General features: G+C 41.0%; 1 pseudogene; it reads left to right on the top strand.

Moving 5' to 3' along the window:
- The first annotated feature begins 490 nt into the window (after positions 1–490).
- Positions 491–14,332, top strand: LOC132154364 (dual specificity protein phosphatase CDC14AB-like; annotated as a pseudogene).
- The last annotated feature ends 89 nt before the right edge of the window (positions 14,333–14,421 follow it).

The following is a 14,421-nucleotide window of genomic DNA, read 5'->3' as shown; positions in this document are numbered from 1 at the left end:
GCTTGAGCTGCGGGCCCGGAGTTGAAAGGAGCGGGCGGCGGGGCTGTGTTTGGTGGCCAGTATTGCCAGGCATTTTCTTGGGCCGCGGGCCCGAAACTGGGATGAGCGAGAGGTGGGGCTGTGTTAGGCGGCCAGTTCAGCCAAACGTTAGCTTGAGCCGCAGGCTCGGAGCTGGGAGGAGCGGGAGGTGGGGCAGTATGAGACAGCCAGTTCGACCAAGCACTAGCTTGAGCCTCGGGCCCAAAGCTGGAAAAAGCGAGAGGTGGCGCTGTATTTGGCAACCAGTTCGGCCAAGCGCTTGCCTGGGCTGCGAGGTCTGGATTAAAAGTTCCATGCGATGGGGCTGAGATGGGTGGAGGAGGCAGCCAGGAGCCTCCTTGAGCTACAGTCCCCTGTGCTGTTGGGATGGAAGCCGCGGTGGGAGGCTGGGCACCAGCCGACATCGCGGGCACCCCGGTGGTAGGATTCGGGGAACGGCCCAGGCTTGCTGATGGCCTGTTGCTGCGGCTTGATAGCCGCTGGGAGCATCATACCGCGCCCACGGGTTGGAGCCTGGGGCTCGATTTGGTTGCCACGCCGGGTAGGGGTGGCCTTAGAGCCGGCTAGCTGCGGTGATGGGGCCGGAGAAGAACTGGATGTGTCTTCGGACGAGGAATCTCTGTTTTGGGACATGGTGCTATTCATGCGGACCAAAATGCTGATAAACCGTCAATGGATAGAGATAAGTCAGCGATATTCATACTATGGGATTAATTACTTGATTATGGTCCACCTGTGTCAATTAGGCTAAGTATCTGACGCGCTCCTCCCGAATCTTGTTAATAAAAACATAATTTATTAAGTGTCTTAATAGTCATGTATTTCCAAGCTGATGGTTCCGGGGGGTTAATGTTTAAGCTCTTGTATGTTCAATTAATTTGGGAGCAAGAACCCCTATAAGGAACCACACAGAAAAAGATAAACTGTGTTCAAAAACTAAAGTAACTTTCCAAAGTGGTCCTGTGTGAAATATGTGTATGTTCAAACTTGGCACATTATTGTATGAAAAGCAGCATTGACATTCTACCTTAATTCTCCTTTTGTGTTTCATAGAATCAATAAATTGACATAGGTCTGGAACAGATGAAGTTAAATAGATGAGAATGTTTTTTTTTTATGAATTATCTCTTCAACCAGCTCTGAAAATGAATGTGTGTTGTGTATGTCTGCAGTCTTTCACTCTGTCCAGAAAGCCCACCATCCATTACACCAGTTATGACCAACGAAAGAGAGCCAATGCAGCCTTCCTCATCTGTGCCTATGCGGTGAGTCCAGCTTTGTTTTTATGACCTTAGATGACAATTGTGTTGATTTTAACCCTCATGTTCTAGGGTTTGAGAGACATCAGACAACAGGAACAAACTGATTATGAATAAGAAAAAACTAATAGGTCCCAGTTAACCTTTTGATTTAGAGTCTCAGAGAAATTTCTATTCATGACATCTTGCTTTAGTATGCAGGTAATCTACTTGAAAGAACTCCAGAGGAGGTGTACCGGGCCCTGATCTTTGGAACCAATGTGTCATACCTGCCCTGTCTGACACAAACTTATAATATATATAAATATTTAAATAAATAAATATTATTGAACATGCTTTAATGTTTTTTTATCTATATAGAGATGCTGCTTTTGGGAACTGCACATAATGATTTAACCATATTAGACTGTTTACAATGAATCTGCAAGGTACGTGCGTTAAAGAAGCATTTTTCTTAAAAGCACCATTCATTTTAACTATTAATCTATATAGTTAATATCTAGGAAGGTTAAAGATTGTGACATTCTTGAACTATTTTTGTATCAAAGCTGGACAGTGTAGATGAATAACTCACTTTATACCCAGGTCATAAACTTTTAGTCCAGTTATCTGTTATTTCAGTCTAACACGGGAGAAAGAATTGGCACAGGCACTATCAAATGGATTACATAAAGGACCTACCACACAATGTGATAACTGAAGAACAGGAAGCTCAATACAAAGGAGGTAGTTTGTGTGGGTGGAGTATTTCTGGAAAGTTTTCTGGCAGGAAAGAAAAGCACTTAAAAGGCAGTGAGATATTACTCAGCTTGGATGGCTTCCCTTACGAAAAAGAAGTTTATTCAAGTGTGCTATTAGTATACTTCTTTTAAACTAAAAATAGGAAAGTATGCTTTTAGTTTACTTTTTATGTACTTCTCAGAAATGGGCTTTATGTACTCCTCATAAATATACTTAAAATGACACTTAAGTATACTTGACTGACTTATAAAAATTCTAAGTATATTTGAGCTATACTCCTACAATCTGTTTTCATTGTTATATAGCAGAGGGCGCTAGTACACATCTTCTGCAAAGAATTTCCAAAAAAACACAAGTGAAGAAAAAAAGAAACAACAGATACTATCACATGTAACTCGATCATCTGAAACCGCATCAAAACAGTAAAGTTATGGAATAAAATGTTGACTGACGAAGAGATAATAAATACAGTCAAGCTTTAGGGTGTGGATCGATTTTTATTATGATTCTGGATCCAATGCATAGTTTTTTTTTCAGCTTTTTGTTCAAAACGTTATTTCTTTATTTTTTATTAAACACATTAAAGTGTTTAAAATAATAATGCATAAAGCTAGAATAAAATGTTTTTGTTTACAAGCAGATACCCTGTTCTTTCTTTGGATGTTTAGATATTTATGTAACAAAATATGTACAAATGAAAACCTAAATAGGGACATAGTAGTATACTTAAATCAATGAGTATACTTGCAGTATAAAACTACTAAATTAGTAGTTTACTGATTACATTTACATTTAATCATTTAGCAGAATCTTTTATCCAAAGCGACTTACAAATGAGCAGTGTTGGGAAGGTTACTTTGGAAATGTAATAGGTTACAGATTACAAGTTACCCTGTTTAAAATGTAATAGTAGTGTAACTTTTTCAATTACTTTATTAAAGTAATGTAACTAATTACTTTTGAGTACTTTTTGATTACTTTTCTAAATTTGTGAAAATTAAAGAATAATAAATAAAAGCATATACATCAACTTAAATACAGTTATCTAATAAGCATGTGACGTATTCTGTGTAATGAACTCCTGAAACATTGGTGTTTTTTTGAAACTGCTGTCTCTGTATATGATGATAGTTTTCTCAAAATAAGTAAAATGCACATTAAGTGACACAAAGCAGTTCTAGAAATTGTGTTTATGTGCTCGTGTACTCCTATATTGAGATGGCAGAGGTTGAAAACACTGCGAGCTTCAGTAGGCCTATGTATAGTAAATGAAACCATGTCTTTGCCATTAATTTACAGGAGGGGCGGACTGGGAAAAAAATTCAGAATGGAAAATTCAAACTCATACAAACAAATTCATTGACAAAACTATTTTTTTGTGTGGACCTGACATAAAAAAGGTTTAAATCTTTAATTTGGGGACATGCAAAATAATTAAAAGTTATCTCCTGAACTGCACCTTCACTTCCATTTTTCTCTTCAGTCTTTTTATTTTGCCCTGTTATCCATCTCTCTCATGAATTTAATACTTAAGATTGAACAAAACTATACTTTACAATACAATACTCTACAATGCTAAAATATCTTTATAGAAAAAATCCTAATACTGTACAGGAGTCATGTTTTTCCCTTACAAAAATTACCATGCTTTTATTAGCCTATATAAAAGTAAAATAACCTTGTTTTATTTTTTTGTTTTTTTTTGCAAATGGATAAATAAATACATTTGTAAAATAATTTTACATTTTTGGTTATCACAGTTAAACAATAGTAAACATTTTCTCTGGATTTATAGTTAAATATTAAAATGTTAATTTTCGTAAGGGTTGTGTTGTTGTCTGTCGTAGCTCCCCCTAAACCTATTAAAAAAATACGGAATTATTTTCAGCTAAATTAGCTACTACTGTAACATCACAACAGATAATAATGATGTCCTTTATATAGTATTTTGAGTGATGACTGATGAGCAACGTGCTGCTGCTTGATTAAATAAAAAAAAAAAACAAAGACAAAAAGGCATCTTTACAGATGAAACTGACCTGAAACCCTGAACAGGAGTTCTGCTTCTCTGCTCCAGCTGTGCGCTTCCATAGTCTCTCTCTCTCTCTCTCTCTCTCTCTCTCTCTCTCTCTCTCTCTCTCTCGCATTGATTACTCTAAGTCTAATCCAAACCGTTTGGCAGAGGTGCGGAGAGCGCGCGAGTCATGACTAACAATTCATGATTTATCAGAGATTTAATTATCAAATGGCGGATTCGCAAATGATCGCTTTAGTACATTCGGCAGGCAATTATACAATAATGATATTAAATAGTGGGGCAAAATCGGCTGCCAGGCCACCGGGAATTGTCCCGGTTCTCCCGGTGTCCATGCAGTCCGCGCCTGATTTCCACAGACACGCAGAACGTGCAGGAGTCATATATTGCATTTTTGGGGCTTTATATTAACAGACACTAGTCGATGTCATGTTTGATTCAAGTGTACTGACCTACTTTTGATTTAGTCATCCAAAATGTGGGATATTCCGTCCGCGTTAGGCATTTTGTTTTTATGACTGGATTCTATGAACCAGACTGTATTTCCGCATCCCGGAAATGATTAGGGCGGTATGTCTCAGAATAGTCAGTGCAATTTGGGAAAGAAATCAGTTAAATCTGTATGTGGATGTGTGTAAATATTCAAATGTAATCCCCTTTGTAATCGTAAAAAATTTCATAAGTAACTGTAATTTAATTACTCATTTTTTCTTAGTAACTGTAACTAATTACAGTTACAATAATGTTGTAATTAAATTACGTAACGCCGTTACATGTAACTAGTTACTCCCCAACACTGCAAATGAGAACAATAGAAGCAGTCAGGTCAACAAGAGAACAACTACAGTATACAAGTGCCATGACAAGTCTCAATGAGTCTAGTGTAGAACACATAGCCAGGTGTTTTTTTTTTTTTTTTTAATAAATGAAAAGACAAGAAAAGGAAAAGTGCTAGGGTTAGTTGGTTAAGTGCAGGCGAAAAAGATGAGTCTTTAGATGTTTCTTGAAAATGAGTAAAGACTCAGCTGTACGAATTGAGATTCGTACAGAGCGCAAACTTCTGGAGGGCACATAAGATTTAACCAGTGAGTTTAGGTAAGTTGGTGCCGTGCCAGTGGTCGTCTTGTAGGCAAGCATCAGTACCTTGAATTTGATGCGAGCAGCTACTGGTATCCAGTGTAACCTGATGAGGAGAGGAGTAACGTGAGTTTTTCCGGCTCATTGAAGACAACCCTCGCTGCTGCATTCTGGATCAACTGCAGAGGCTTGACAGTACATGCAGGATGGCCCGCCAGGAGAGCATTACAATAGTCCAGTCTGGAGAGAACAAGAGCTTGGACAAGAAGTTGGGTTGCTTGCTCTGACAGGAAGGGTCTAATCTTCCTAATGTTGAATAAGGCAAACCTGCAGGACCGGGTCGTTGTAGCAATGTGGTCTGTGAAGCTTAACTGATGATCCATCACAACTCCTAGGTTTCTGGCTGTCCTCGAAGGAGTTATGGTTGACGAACCCAGCTGTATAGAGAAGTTGTGATGAAGCAATGGGTTAGCTGGAATAATCAGGAGTTCGGTCTTCGTAAGGTTAAGCTGAAGGTGATGGCCATTCATCCAGCTAGAAATGTCACTCAGACAGGCTGAAATGCGAGCAGCTACCGTCGAGTCATCTGGCTTGAATGAGAAGTAGAGTTGGGTGTCATCAGCTTAGCAGTGATAAGAAAAGCCATGCTTCTGAATGACAGATCCTAATGATGTCAAGTAGATGGAGAAGAGAAGTGGTCCAAGTACTGAGCCTTGAGGAACCCCAGCAGCAAGGTGGTATGACTTTGAAACATCACCCCTCCAAGACACACTGAAGGATCTGTCAGAGAGGTAGGACTTAACCCACAGGAGTGCAGTTCCAGAGATGCCCATCTTTCTTGAGCAGTGGGCTTACCCGAGCCTGCTTGAATGCTGAGGGAAATGTTCCAGAGTGAAGAGAGGAGTTGATAATGTAAGTAAGCGAAGGTATGACTAAAGAAGAGATCGCTTGAAGGAGGTGAGTAGGGATCGGATCAAGTGGACAAGTAGTAGGATGATTGGACAGGAGAAGTTTGGAGACGTCCATCTCTGAGAGTAGGGAGAAGGAGGAGAAAGAGTGTGCGTCGGTCATTGTGCTTGAGCTTGAGATTGTCCTCAGTCTGCGGTGTGGAGAATTGGTGGAGGAGGTGGTGGCGGCGGATTAAGAAGAGAAGAGAAAGTCTTGAAGAGTGTCCAAGTGTCACAACAGTTGTTAATTTTGTTCACAACAGTTGTTAATTTTGTTGTGGTAGTAGGATGTTTTAGCCATGAAGACATTTGCAGAGAAGGAAGAGAGGAGAGACTGATACACACTGAGGTCAGTAGAGTTTCTTGATTTCTGCCATTTCCTCTCTGCAGCCCTGAATTTAGAGCGATGTTCACGGAGAACCTCAGACAGCCAGGGGGCAGATGGGGCGGTGCGTGCTGGTCTAGACAACAGTGGGCAAAAGTTATTTAAACAAGATGATAAAGTGGAGCAAAGAGTGTCCGTAGCGCTGTTCGTGTCCAGAGCAGAAAACTGAGAGAGTGCAGGAAGTGAGGATGAAACCACAGAAGATAGGCGAGATGGAGAGAGTGAGCGTAGGTTCCGTTGAAAGGTGACCTGCGTTGGAGTGTGAGGAACTTCAGGAGTAAGTGCTAGGTTAGCAGTAATGAGGAAGTGGTCTGAGGTGTGCAGTGGAGCAACTGAAGAGTTGTCCACAGAGCAACAACGCGTGTAGATGAGGTCCAGTTGGTTGCCTGATTTGTGAGTCGCTGTAGTAGACACTAGCTTGAGATCAAATGAGGTGAGCAGAGTTTTGAAGTCAGCAGCCTGGGGCTTATCTAGGTGGATGTTGAAGTCACCAAGCAGTACCAGAGGAGTACCATCTTCAGGAAAGTTAGATAGCAGCACATCCAACTCCTCCAAGAAGTTTCCCAATTGACCTGGGGGACGATAAAGGACCACAAAGTGGATTTTAACAGGGTGGGTTACAGTAATGGCATGTGATTCAAATGAACCAGTACCTGTAGGTGATGGCTGAAGATCAAATTTCCATTCTGCAGTATCTTCAGGTTTGATCCAAGTCTCTGTCAGTGCCATGAGGTTGAGACCGGAATGAGTAGCAATAGAAGAAATGAAGTCTGCTTTGTTAACTGCAGACTGGCAGTTCCAGAGACCAACTGGAATAGAGAGCGTAGAAGTAGAGGTCAGAGGGACAGGCCGTAGGTTTGTCAGACAGGCCTTCCTGCGACGTACATAGCGTGCTCTCCGAGTTTTAGTAGTGATAGTAGAGATCTGAAAGCACATAATGACTACAAGTTTAAGAGATATTTGAGAACAAGGTATTCAAAAAGTAAAGAAAGAGGAGAAAAGCAATACTCAAGTGCCCTGTCAGTGTCCTTGCTCTGTGGAGTTGCGCAGGTAGAGTCGATTGTCTTTACACTCGTTGGTCTTCACACGAAGAGGGCTCACACGAGGGCTGCCGGGACCGCTGCCGCGGTGAAACCTAACGCTTTTGTATTTCCACTTGTTATCCACTCCATGCTCCAGAAGTAAACTTTTCCTACTTTCACAATGTTACAGATGTTGTGTGACCTGAAGAAGAAGATTTATGAAGATTGGTGCTTCACAGATGCCGGGTTTGAACATCACGACTTGTTCTTTGTAGAGGGCACCATGTCTAGTGGTCTCCTCACAAGATGCTTTCTGCACATCTGTGTGAGCAACAAGGGTGCGATAGCTGTCCACTGCAAGAGGACCACTGCTTTTCCCCCCATCTCAATAAGGTGCACTATTACATTCAAAATGGAGTAGAGACATTGTATGAACCTGCAATTTTTGTAAAGTGTAATGCAGGAGCCAGAATTTCTTTTGCTATATATATATATATATATATATATATATATATATATATTAGTGCATGGCAACGATTCAAATTTTTAATCACATTATTGTCTGCGATTAATAGCATTGTTATGCACAAAACTAATAATGCAGTAGTGTATTGTTCACATTTTTTTATTTAAAAGTTCTGCTATATGAACAAAAGTGTAATAACATTTGGTTTGCAAACACTTTTGTGCTTTTTATAGCAGTGTTCCTTTTACATAGTAGCAGTTAAAATATTTATTGTAGCCTAAATTTCAACTTATAATATTAATGTAAATAAATGAAATATAAAAAGTTTGGCACTGCCAGGACATTAACGTTTTTATAGAAAATATTTCATAGTTTGTTATAGATAAACAAGTTATGGCCAGAGTCCAGAGCCTCGATCATAACATTATAATAGGCACCTTCCTATTAGAGACCTGCACAATCGCGGGACCCATCTCAGGAGATTGTGGCGCAGGACAACACTTGATGGGCGGGTAGAGACTCGTGTGTGCGGGGTGCGGGAGAGTAATTAGGGTGTGCTCACACTAGGCAATCTTAACCCCCAAAGCCTGGTTCGTTTGACTAGTGTGATCATTCCGATTAGTAGTCCCTGGCTCAGATTGAAGAGGTGGGCAAGCGGTGCAGTTATATATAGATCAGTGAGTGTGAAAATTAACCGCAACGGAGTGCAGATCTTCTGATACGTGCTGCATGATTGCACAAAGATTTATGAGCGGCAAAAGCGATAGATCTGTAAAGCAATATATTATGAGAGGGATGTACTACTGTGTCCCATACGACTCAGAATAATAAACCAAAAAGTAAAAAAATTTTTTTTTAAATTTTCATGCTTCCCTTGCTCTCTTGTCTTCATGCTATTGGTTCCTCTTGGTTATTATGTCATGTTCTGATTGGTTGTCTTAGTCATGTGTCTTGTTTCCCATTGGTTTGTTCTCATCATGTGACCTGTATTGTTTGTTATAAGTAGTCATGTTTTTGCCATTGTGCCTTGTCGTGTATTACCTGCTGTTGGTGAGTCTAGTCTGTTTTAGTCAAGTGTGTTTAAGTCAAGTCTGTTCATACCTCGTCAAGTCTTTTTGTTTGGATTATGTTTGGATTTCGGATTGCACCTTGTAAATAAACTGCACTTGGGTTCATCTACACTCACCTTCAGTGGACTACCCATTAAAAGCCCAAATAATTTGATCAGGAGCATCCCCTCCTATGAACCACGATGTGTCTGTATGTGTATTCAGAGCCAGTGAGCAATGGAGATTTATAATAATAAAAAACTGTGTTAACTTGCCCAGCCCAAATATATATATTTATATATATATATATATATATATATATATATATATATATATATATATATATATATATTTCCCCCCTCATTTGAAACTTTTTACAAATCTGAATGAAATGGATTTCATCAGCAAAATTTCATCAGCAATAAATGACTATACCTTATATCTGTAACATATTGGTCATCAGCTGATTTTAGAATTATGATAATTGATTGGTATCAGTCAATATTGGATATTTATTTGTTCATGATTATTATTATCACCTACCACTCAAAGTGCATCTTTAAAAACACTATTTCATTCATATAAGATGTAAGGTGATGGCAGAATTAATTCTTGCATTTAAAGTGACTGATTTCAGTTTTTAGTGGTTTGTTTAAATTAAATTTTTGGCAAATCATTGGCTTATCGGTGCTGACCAGAATTTTAACATCACTGCATCTTTTTTTTTTTTTAAATCAGAGTCTTTTTATAATAATTTTGGTAATACGTACAAAGACTCCCATCCCCACAGAAGTTTTCACTGCATGTTAAAACAAAAATGGTAAAAAATAAATAATAATAACATATAATTTATAACATATAGTACATTTTCATGTACATACACATATAGAGAAAGAAAATGAAACAAGAAAGAAAAGAAAATAATTATAACAATAATTAATTAATTTATTAACTAAAATAATAGTAATGGCTAAAATAGTTTAGAGCAGGGGTGCCCAACCCTGCTCCTGGCGATCGACTGTCCTGCAAAGTTTGGCTCCAACCCTAATCAAACACACCTGTCTTTAATTTTTAAGTGAGCCCGAAGACCTTAATTAGTTGCTTCAGGTGTGTTTGATTAGGATTGCTTTGCAGGACAGTTGATCGCCAGGAGCAGGGTTGGGCACCCCTGGTTTAGAGAATAAATAACAGAGAATAATTAAAGAAATTGGTCCAGACACCATTGAATTGGGTTCCCTATCTGTCAGTCAATACAAGTTATGTCATGATGACATTAAGGATCTAACTTGAGAGCCCAAATATCTTTATAAGAGAAAAATGCCAATGAGAATTGATTAGTGGATTTAGCATGCTGAGCCACTCCCCGTGCACACGGGTATATAAAGCGACAGCATGTATCTAATCATTTGTTTTTTGCTTCAGAGCCGAGCAATAGATGGTATCCAACTTACTAAAAAGCCATTTCATCTTTATGTGTGAGATGCTGTTCCTGGTCGGTATTACAGTGCGTTACAGTGGTGTCCCTGTCAGCAGCGATTCCCCTGGGCGCATCGATTAAAAGAGCAGTTTCCTCTAAAAGAGCAAATCATGGACGATTCTCGTCTTTTTCAAGATGGCATTACATCAGTGTCCTTGTGGATGTGGTCGTTTCCTGATGTCTGTCAATGGCCACGATCGCTTTCCTCAGTGTCTGGACCTTTAGCCCACTAAAGCGGTGCTCGTGGATGAGTTATGCATCTACTGTGGGTGTATGACCATGGCATTGCTGCAAACGCATCTCTCTTTCCTCAAGGGGAGTGAAGCAGACTCCTCTGTCACTATCCATCCCGGTTTCTCTGCCAAGACCGCCGGTTAGTGCTCTGGGAGATTTGAGGGTTAAATTTAGAGCTTCTTCGCCAGGCCACACCCCATGGACCTCTAACTTCTACTACAGCGTATGTCCTGTGTGGCTGACGAGGGATTCTGCTGGGCCATCTCACCGCAGTCCCAGCGTGTCATTCGGTGTGCCTCCGAAGGATCAGATGACGATCGCAGCATTGAGGGATGGGCTATCAGCCTCTAAGGATGAAGATTTTGGTGGAGCTGCCCCCCCTCAATTGTATTTGTTACTGCCGAGTTGGACATAGCCATGCTTGCCCAGGGACCCGTGAACATTGGGCTGGAGGTTACTACATTGCCCAGCCCTGAGCGCATGTGGCTGGATGATTGGTTTCTCAGCGTGGAGCACGACTTTTCTTCCCAGAGGTGCCTGAAGAGGTGATGAAGTCATAGACGGCCCATTTTATGGTCAGAAGTAGCTCGTTTCCCTCTTTTGACCTGAGGTTGATGTAGGAGCTGTGCATGGTGACTGACTTCCCCCTTTGGGTGACGAAAGTCACAGCTTGGCCACTCAGGAAGGTCATGTCTACTCTGGTGGTCCAGGATCACTCTAGCTCAATCTGGCTGAGATCAGAGATGTACAGAACATCTTGCCCCAACTTGATCCTCCAGCTGTTATGTCCTGGTCTCTCAGCCTGCTCATCACTATGGGCACCCTTCTGTGTCTTCCACACCGACTCCGCCCACCGCTGAGACATTGTCGTAGCCGGCGCATTGCACCCCATGCAGGAGAGTGGCACCCCTAGTGTCACACTCAGCCTCTAAGTCCTCCAAGAAGACGATGAAGCAGCCCTGACATGGGCAACCCAGAGATGTGTGTTACTGCTCTTCAGAAAGTAGTGAGGACAGTGCCTTCCCCTGGAGGAGAGCCGGGTAGATAATCCTTTGTTTCCTTTTCTTTTTGTTCCGCCACTGGTTCAGTGGCCAGCAAAACACACATTTTCAAAGAAAGAGCCATTTGCTTTTCCTCCAGTTTGCAAGGCTCATAGGTTGACAGTGAGCAACGCACTGCTTCATCACCCTCACCTACGATGTCCCCATCTCCAGTGGCCAAGAGATCATGGTTCCGAGATGCATCTCTCCACGTATCTCTGGCCAGTCCCTCCAGGGATACAGGAAGATTTTCTGTCATGACTCTGAACACAATGACTTTTGGGCCACCCAGCACAACTCAGAATCACTGCACTATTGCAGGTATGTAGACTGTCCCTTTGGCGCAACTTAACAGAGTTTGGGAGTAAGGCTTGCGCTGCTCAACTCGTCCTGCTGGCTCATTCGGACGGTTCAACTCTGCTACATAATTCAATTTTCCAGACAAGCTTCAAAGTTCAACGGGGTTTTCAAGACTTCGGTGGCAGTCGAAAACACCACTGTCTTGGGCTAGGAGATTGCTGTCTTATTGGCGAAGGATGCAATTGAGCCGTTCCCTCCAGCCAAGATGAGAAAGGGGTTTTACAGCCCTTACTTCATCATACCCAAGAAAAGCTGTGGCCTTTGACCTATCTTGGATCTACGAGTCTTGAATTGGGCTCTCCTCTGTGCAGAGAATCTTGTATCTCGGTGTGGAGTATGAGGGCACATCTTACCAACGAATGTGCCCAATCTGTGCTGAACTGCCTGTGCTGAACTGTACACTCTACGCAAGTGTGCATTTTCCTCAATGAGCCTGCTCGCACGAACTCATGCTTTTTGCGAAAGCCCCTCCCTGGCACAGCCCCCTGAGGAAGGGACCTCCACGTGTGGCTCATGGAAGGGACAAGGGAGACCTAAGTGGTCTGCCACCAGCAGTGGTAGACACTATAACTCAGGCTAGAGCTCCCATACGAGGTGAGTCTAAGAAGTGGAGTCTGTTCACAAATTGATGTTTTTCTCACTGAGAAGACCCCCTGAGATGCTCAATTAGGGTCATGCTTTCTTACCTGCAAGAAAGGTATGAATGTAGGCTGTCAACCTCCACCTTGAAAGTGTATGTTGCTGCTATTACAGCACATCACGATGCAGTGGACAGCCGGTCCACTGCATGAACCGAGATGATCCATGTTACATATCCATGTCAAGACTGGCTTCCAAGCAACATAGATTTTACAGCAATGACCTTTTACTGAAAAAGGCTTTTTTTTCGGGCTGAAGGTCCAGACACTTAGGATAGCAATCGCGGCCATTGAAAGACGTCAAAAATAGTTCATGAAGTCTCCAATCCATTGAGTAAAAATTGGTGGATATCTATCTTTCTGTTTCATTAGTAAAAGTCTTTATAAAAGGGTGAAAAAGGCTACCACAATTTCAGCACTGCTGTTTAAACTAGTGCCATATTCTGGCTTTCCAAATATAGCTGTTATGGGAGAGGGTTTGATTGGTGTCTTGAGTAGGTCTGTAAGTTTTGAGCATGACCAAAACATATGTGAAAAACTGACTTGTTCTGTTCTGCACCAATCACATATTGTATATACTTTTGATGTAAATTTGGCCAGTTTCACCTTAGACCACTGTAATTTCTTAACAGTTTTGAACTGAATGAGAGTGTGACACATACAAATTGAAGAGTAATGCATCCTATCTAAAGCATCTTGCCAAAACTTCTCTGATATTTACACTTTTGGATCATTGGTGCCAGAACTGTTAGTTGCTGTACTTCCTTCCCTAGGTAGGCATATTGACGTAATCTTCTAGCCATCTAAGTGTGCAAGTTTGTGTAATTTTCACAATGTGCTGTATGTCACTTTGTATTTTCATCACACTGCACCAAAAAAAAAAAAAAAAAAATCACATTTTAATGTTTTTTCATATATATTTTGACGAACCTCACCAAAGAAATGTCTACTCCATAGCCTGCTCACTAGCGCCCGAAACATCAGTGCATACCTATTTATTTTAGTTTTGTTCATAGATTTCGAGGATGATGGTAAGTCATGCAACCTGTCCATGATGGATCTTATTTATCTGCTTTGAAGGGAAGCATTCAAATGATTCTCATTAAAATATATATTTTTTTAAATATAATTTTTAATTATTTGGATTTTAAAACATTATATTATTATTTTCTGTTCAAAGCTGTCCTTGGCAGTACAGGCACTCTGATAGGCTGCTACCTGATGAAGCATTATCTCTTCACAACACCTGAGGCCATTGCCTGGATGTGAATCTGCAGACCAGGCTCCATCATTGCACCACAGCAGCACTTTCTTGAATAGTAGTAAGTCCAAACCTTCAAAGTCAAAAAGTCTACAGACAGACTTAGGCACATAATGACAAAAAATTGTTTAGAGGTTCTGTTTAGAAGAACTAAGTTTCTCTCAAGGAAGCAGCACAGTATGTGGGTGCAAGGTGATCTCCATCGGTCTGAGCAGAAGCAACAGCAGCTGAGGCAAAGCCGACAACAGGAGAGAAACATGGCCCATCTCATCTCCAGCATGGACGATACCAAGTGTGGATGAGGTGAGATCTCTGAGAAACTGAATCTACCAATCACATCTGAGTGTACAATAAAGTAAGACTGCTATTGACACTGTGATTTGTAACACTA

The sequence above is a fragment of the Carassius carassius genome, chromosome 12, assembly GCF_963082965.1.
Source record: "Carassius carassius chromosome 12, fCarCar2.1, whole genome shotgun sequence".
NCBI lineage: Eukaryota > Metazoa > Chordata > Actinopteri > Cypriniformes > Cyprinidae > Carassius > Carassius carassius.
This window is presented reverse-complemented; position numbering and strand designations above follow the sequence as displayed.